Genomic DNA, 5904 nt, shown 5'->3' with positions numbered 1-5904 from the left:
AGACCCGGGATCGAATCCCACGTCGGGCTCCCGGCATGGAGCCTGCTTCTCCCTCTGCCTGTGTCTCTGCCTCTCTCTCTCTGTGTGTGTGACTATCATAAATAAAAAAAAAAAAAAAAAAGAAAGAAATTTGAATGAATGTTCATAGTGATGTTATTTATAATGGCCAAAAAGTGGGAACAACTCAAATATTCACATCTGATGAATGGATAAATAAAATGTGGTAAAACCATAAAATGGAATATTATTCATAAAAAAAAGAATAAAAAGGAAGTCCTGGTTCCTGCTACAACAGGAAGAACCTAGAAAACATTATGCTAAGTGACAGAAGCCAGTCACAAAAGGCCATATGACTGCATTTATATGAACCATTCAGAATAGGCAAATCCATGAAGGTAGAAAGTAGATTAGTGGTTGCCAGGGGTTGGAAGAGGAAGTGTAGGAAGTGTCTGCAAATGGATACAAAGTTTCTACTTGGAATGATGAATATTTGGAATATTCTGGAATTAGATGGTGGTAATGGTTGTACAACTTTATGAATATATTAAAAACCACTGAATTGTATGATTTAAAGAGAATGTTATGGTATATGAATCATATTCATTTTATTTTATTTTCTTTTAAATTTTATGTATTCATTCATGAGAGACACACACACAGAGAGGCAGAGACACAGGCAGAGGGAGAAGCAGGCTCCATGCAGGGAGCCAGACGCGGGACTCGATCCCAGGTCTCCAGGATCACGCCCTGAGCCAAAGGCAGGTGCCAAACTGCTGGGCCATCCAGGGCTGCCCTTATATTCATTTTAAAAAAGAAAAAAACAAAAACTGAGACTTGGTAAGATGAACAAACTTGCCCAAATTTCCACAGATAGAAGATTGATCTGGATTCTCAAAACCTGAACTCCTTTCCCTGTATGAGACTGAGAAGCATGGAGAGGGGTACTTCCACTTCCTTTGAGACTGGACCTCAGTAGCCCTGCTCCTTTTCATGATTAACTACAGTTTTGCCTGCTGCAATTAAAACCCTGCCTTTCTAGGTTATCCTTAGAACAATTTCCCTTTGCCACTCTCTGGCCCATGCAGGCAGCCTCCTGAGTGGTCCTAACACTCTCCCCATTCCTCCCTCCCTCCTCCTCTGGATGAAACTTCCCAGCCCCTACCTCAGTCTTTCTGATCTTGCCTGTTCCATCCATTTGGGCATCCCTGCCTTACTCACCTCTTGAATGCCTCAGATCTGGCATCAGTTGGTCAGGGTCCCCAGCAGGAGATCTCACCCTTGCTGCCCAGCCAGCCCAGGGTTGGCAAAGGCCACAGCTGCCTAGTGGCCCATTAAGACTGTCAGGATGCTCTTCTCATCAATATCCTGCAACCCAGGGACCTCCTGACTTTCTCCTGCCCTTACATCCATTCCCCTCACCCATCTCTTCCATACCCCACTCTGCCCCCACCGCTCCTCCTTATCAGGGTTGACTTTTCTTCCAATCCAGTTCTGAGTTGCTGGCCTCCCCCAGGATGGGGTTCTTTGTGTCCAACTTCACCTCGACCTTTGTTTTCCAATGGGGTAGTTGCTGAGGGCCAGGGGTACCTTTCAGTCCCCTTCTCTTCCTATGAAGTTGAGACAAGAGGGTCAGGAGTCACTGACTTTCCCCCTCCCCTCCCTGCTTCCCAGAAGCAGTGTTACTGGAGCACTGAGTGCTGCTGCAGGTTGGAGAGTTTTCTGAACCGAGGAGAAGATTCCCATGGAGCTTACCTTTGGGACAGCTTTTGTGTTGGCACAGTGTTTCTGCCCACCTCACAGAGTACCCTTGTTAGGAAGGAGTAGAGGAGGAAAAGTAGGCAGAAGGACAAAGCACGGTGATGTCCTAGGCACCTTCCATCACAGTGATTATCTCGCTTTATCCACTGGTAACTCTGTGATGTTATCTCCATTTCACAGATGAGAAAACTGAGGCACTGAAAGCTGGGAAGGGACAGGGACTGGACTCAAAATGCTGTTTTTCTGACTCCATTCATTACAAGCTGATTTCTCAATACCAAACTTGGTAGATGTGGCCTTTGCTTTGTAGGAGTATCTTGTGCACATGCACACGACTAGGTGAGTTCCAGCCCTAAAGCCACCTGGTAACCACCTCCTCCCCAAGCACCATCCACTCTCCTAGCCTGCAGAATAAAGAAGTGCCTCCAATTAAAAGAGGAGCAGCTGGGGCTGAGACTGGGGCTGGGGGAGGAGAGCGGGGAGGGCTCAGCCACAGAGGGCAGCCTCTTTGGATCCCACAAGGCTCCCTCCCCCCTCTGGGAGAGCCCCTTGGGCCAGGGGTTGTCCTTTAGCTTAGGGGTGTGTGTGTGTGTGATAACTTAATTACTTTGTGTTTGTGGGACTGTGTGTCCATGAGGGGAAAGCCAGATGTGAAAGTGTGCATGACAGTGAGGGTGGCCATGCAGATGTACTGGGCATGTCTCTGAGGAATAATTTTTAAAACTTACCCAACAAATATGTATTGGATGTCTATTTTGTACCATTGTGAGGCTGTTGGGATTCAACTGAAAGCAAAACACATATCGGTAAGGGGGTTGAGGGTGAGGAAGGGAGTCTGGGTTGTTTTTACAACTGGATTTGTCTTTGTAAGAATCCAAGTGAATGTGTGTAACACATTCTGTAACTGCATCTCTCTAAGAGTGTGTCTCTCTAACTGTTCCTGTGTAACAGGCACATATGATGGGCTGAGAGTATCCTTCAGCTACTGTGTGAAAGTGTGAGTGTAATGATGTGTGAGTGTGTGTGTGTGTGTGTGTCTGTGGGAGAGGTGTCTTCCATAGTGCAGTTGTCAGAGCAATGGCCACATGAAGGACTGTGGGTATGGAAAAGGGGTGATGGGATATCCCCAACAGATATGCAGCAGGAAAGTGTAGAACAAGCTGAGAAATGTGTAAGGGGATGTATAACATGAAGCAGTTCGTGGTGAGGCCGTTGGGATCTGGATTTCCAATACCAAACATGCCAGTTTTGCCTTGCTCACCTGCCTCAGGAGAGGGGGCAGAAAATGGAAGGGCAGGTGCAGCTGGTGGTAAGGACTTAGAGACCCAGTAAAGGCACTCCCCTTCCAAGGTGTGTGGGAGGGGGTTCACTCTTGGAAGCTAGGCTGGGGAAGAGGGGAGAAAGCAGGTCAGGCTGGCTCCAGCTACACAACTCAGTGATTTCTCAGGGCTGTCCAGGGCCAGCCCCAGGTGCTCCAACTCAATCCTTACAGTAGTAGGGACAGGGAATCTCTCCAATGTGGAAGGACCCCAAAAAGATTGAAGACAGAGGGTCAGGGGACAGACATTTCCTGTTGTAAGACACACCTCAGCTATCACCTAGGTTAGGAGCCAGCACCTTTCTTCTCCTCCCACTTCCCCTATTGAAGGCCTGCTTGAGCAATGGGGTCATTAAATCTAAGCCCTGTCCCATAAGGCTCCCCTTCTTGGCTTCTGACATAAAGGAAGCTATCGGCCCCATTACCTCTGGGCATCGAGCTAGGGTCTCAGGTCTCTTTCAGACCAACTGCCTCCCAAAGGAGGCCTAGAGACCTTCAGTTCCCGCCATCCAGAACTGGTGCCCTTGACAGAGTATATCTTTGATGCTAGGTCTTCTCTGAGGATTCCAGAACAGGGAAAGATTGGGCAGGAGAGGATAGAGCTCTATGGCCTTGCCATCCCCTGAAGCTCCTGAAGGGCTCCCTAGACACCTAGTGTCTCACCACAGAACCCCAGTAGAGTACCCCAGCCTAGGACCCAGGACCACAGACATACCCCAGCATGCCTATCCCTGGCCTCTATCCTTGGCCCTACCCAGTGGACAAGTGGGGTTCAAGTTGGTTCAAGGAATTTTGGGAGGCAGAGAGCATTCCATAGCCAGCCCCCCAACTGTGGTGCAGGGAAGAGAGAAGAAGCAGGGAGAGCTAGCTTGCTGCAGGCCAGGCCTCCGAGGGCCATTACTACCTTCTAGGAACCTACTCCCTGCATTGGGGGGCTGGCAGGCTCTTGGGGATCCGTGGGCCGGACTTCTGCCGGTGTGCTGTTCTCTCACTGTCATTTCAGTCAAGCTGAAAGAGGGGCTTTCCGGCTGGGCCACAAACCCTCAGCGGCCAGACCTACCCAGACTTCTCTCCTCGATGCAGTTCCCCAGCCATCTGGGAGCATACACTTGGGCCACAGAAGAGCGGGTGACTTCCCGGTTCCGAACCCCAATTCAGTCCTGGGCTCTGGCAGGAGGTGGGGGGAAAAGCCTGAAGTTCTCGGGTCACCCATACCCGCTTAGGCCACCTTGGCTTGGGCGGGTCTGGAAGTTTCTGCGGGCACTCAAGGCACGGCAGAAGCTGCCAAGCGGAGCTGGGGCCACGCTGCACTGAGGATGGAAAACCAGGCTGGCCAGTTCAGCCCGCAACTGGCCGAGAGGGCCAGGCTGCCGCAGAGCTGCGCGGGGTGGGCTGGGGAAGTGCCCTCCGCGTAAGTGAGATGAGTGGGAGTTGGGGTTTGAAATGAACTGGCTCGAGCTAGTCTTCCATGGGTGGGGGGATGAGGGGGAAGGAGTTCTGCCTGGGAGCCCCAGCTGCTGGGCTGTGGGCGAGGTCGTGTGCTCCACACTCGTCCTGACTGCACATGGCACCCCCTCCAACCCCGCATATACACAAGTGGTCCCTGGCAGACACAACCAACACCCGAGGCTTTCCAGATCCAGCGTTGGAGCAGATCCAGCACCCTCTCTCAGGCCCAGGCTGACCCACATTCACCCTTGCCCACAAAACCATGCACTCCTGTGTGCAATCCCGGCAGGGCAGCTGCTACCAAGGCCTCCTTCCCGCATGCCTCCCGCGGTACGTACAGAAGCTACAAACCTGGTACGCTGATTTCCTGCGCCTCAGCTAAAAAACACATCCCTCCCTTCAGGCACACACTGCCGGCCACGGTGGGCCCACAGTCAGCCACACAGTTTCCCAACTTTTCTGGGGAGGACGAGGGCCGGGAGGGCGGGGGTGGGGGAGCCGCAGGTGCCAGAAGTTGGGGGGTGGGGGTTTCTAAGGGGGGAGGGACTGTATCCATATGTATGGTTCCGCACACAAAGAGCAGCTGCCCTAAGCTGAGCCCCAGGGGGCCTAGAGTTGCACCGAGGCGGCGGCGACCCAGCTAATTGAATTAGACCGGCCAGGCCCTGCCACCCGCGCGCCACCCGTGGCCGCTCTGCCACCGGTCCCTGGCCGCCGCAGGCGCTCTGTGGGTGCCGAGGGACGAATTGAGGGAAGGAGGCACCGCCGCCTGAGCCCCTGCCCAAGGCGTCCTCTCCCCCCGGAAATAATCCCATTGTTCTGCGGGCTGCGTGTGGCACGGGGCGCCTGGGATCCCCAACTGGACTGCGACGCTGTGATTAATGGGACAGCGGCAAGGGAGCTGACACGAGGAGGGCCCGCGGCCTCCCTCCGCCCACCCTTCTCTCTGGTTCTCATCTGCCTTGGGTTCCGGTGCCCCTTCCCACCAAGTCTGAGAAGTGTGGGCCGAAGGGGGAGGGAAGCCAGTGGGCCATCGGAAATTAGACCAGTTGGATGTCTTAGTGAGGGAGGCGGGCTGCATAAGGGCCTCCAGAGCTGTGAGTCCCTCTGCACTGAGTAGGGTGCTGAGGGTGTGTATGAATGAGGCTTAAGTGCAGAGTGTGGGGCTGCGTGTGAGTGAGATATGAATGGGGGATGCTCCTGTCTCTGGGGGCCCTACCAAGCCCAAGGCCAGAGAGGAGCCCCTGGCACTGCCCTGGGAAATGCCTTCCCGGGGCACCTGCCTTCAAATAATGGATTTCCACAGCTGCTTCACCCAAGACCCCACCCGCATCCCCACCACCAGCCATGGATAGTGTGGCTCCTAAGCCCATCCCCCA

The sequence above is a fragment of the Canis lupus genome, chromosome 28 (genome assembly GCF_011100685.1).
Source record: "Canis lupus familiaris isolate Mischka breed German Shepherd chromosome 28, alternate assembly UU_Cfam_GSD_1.0, whole genome shotgun sequence".
NCBI lineage: Eukaryota > Metazoa > Chordata > Mammalia > Carnivora > Canidae > Canis > Canis lupus.
This window is presented reverse-complemented; position numbering follows the sequence as displayed.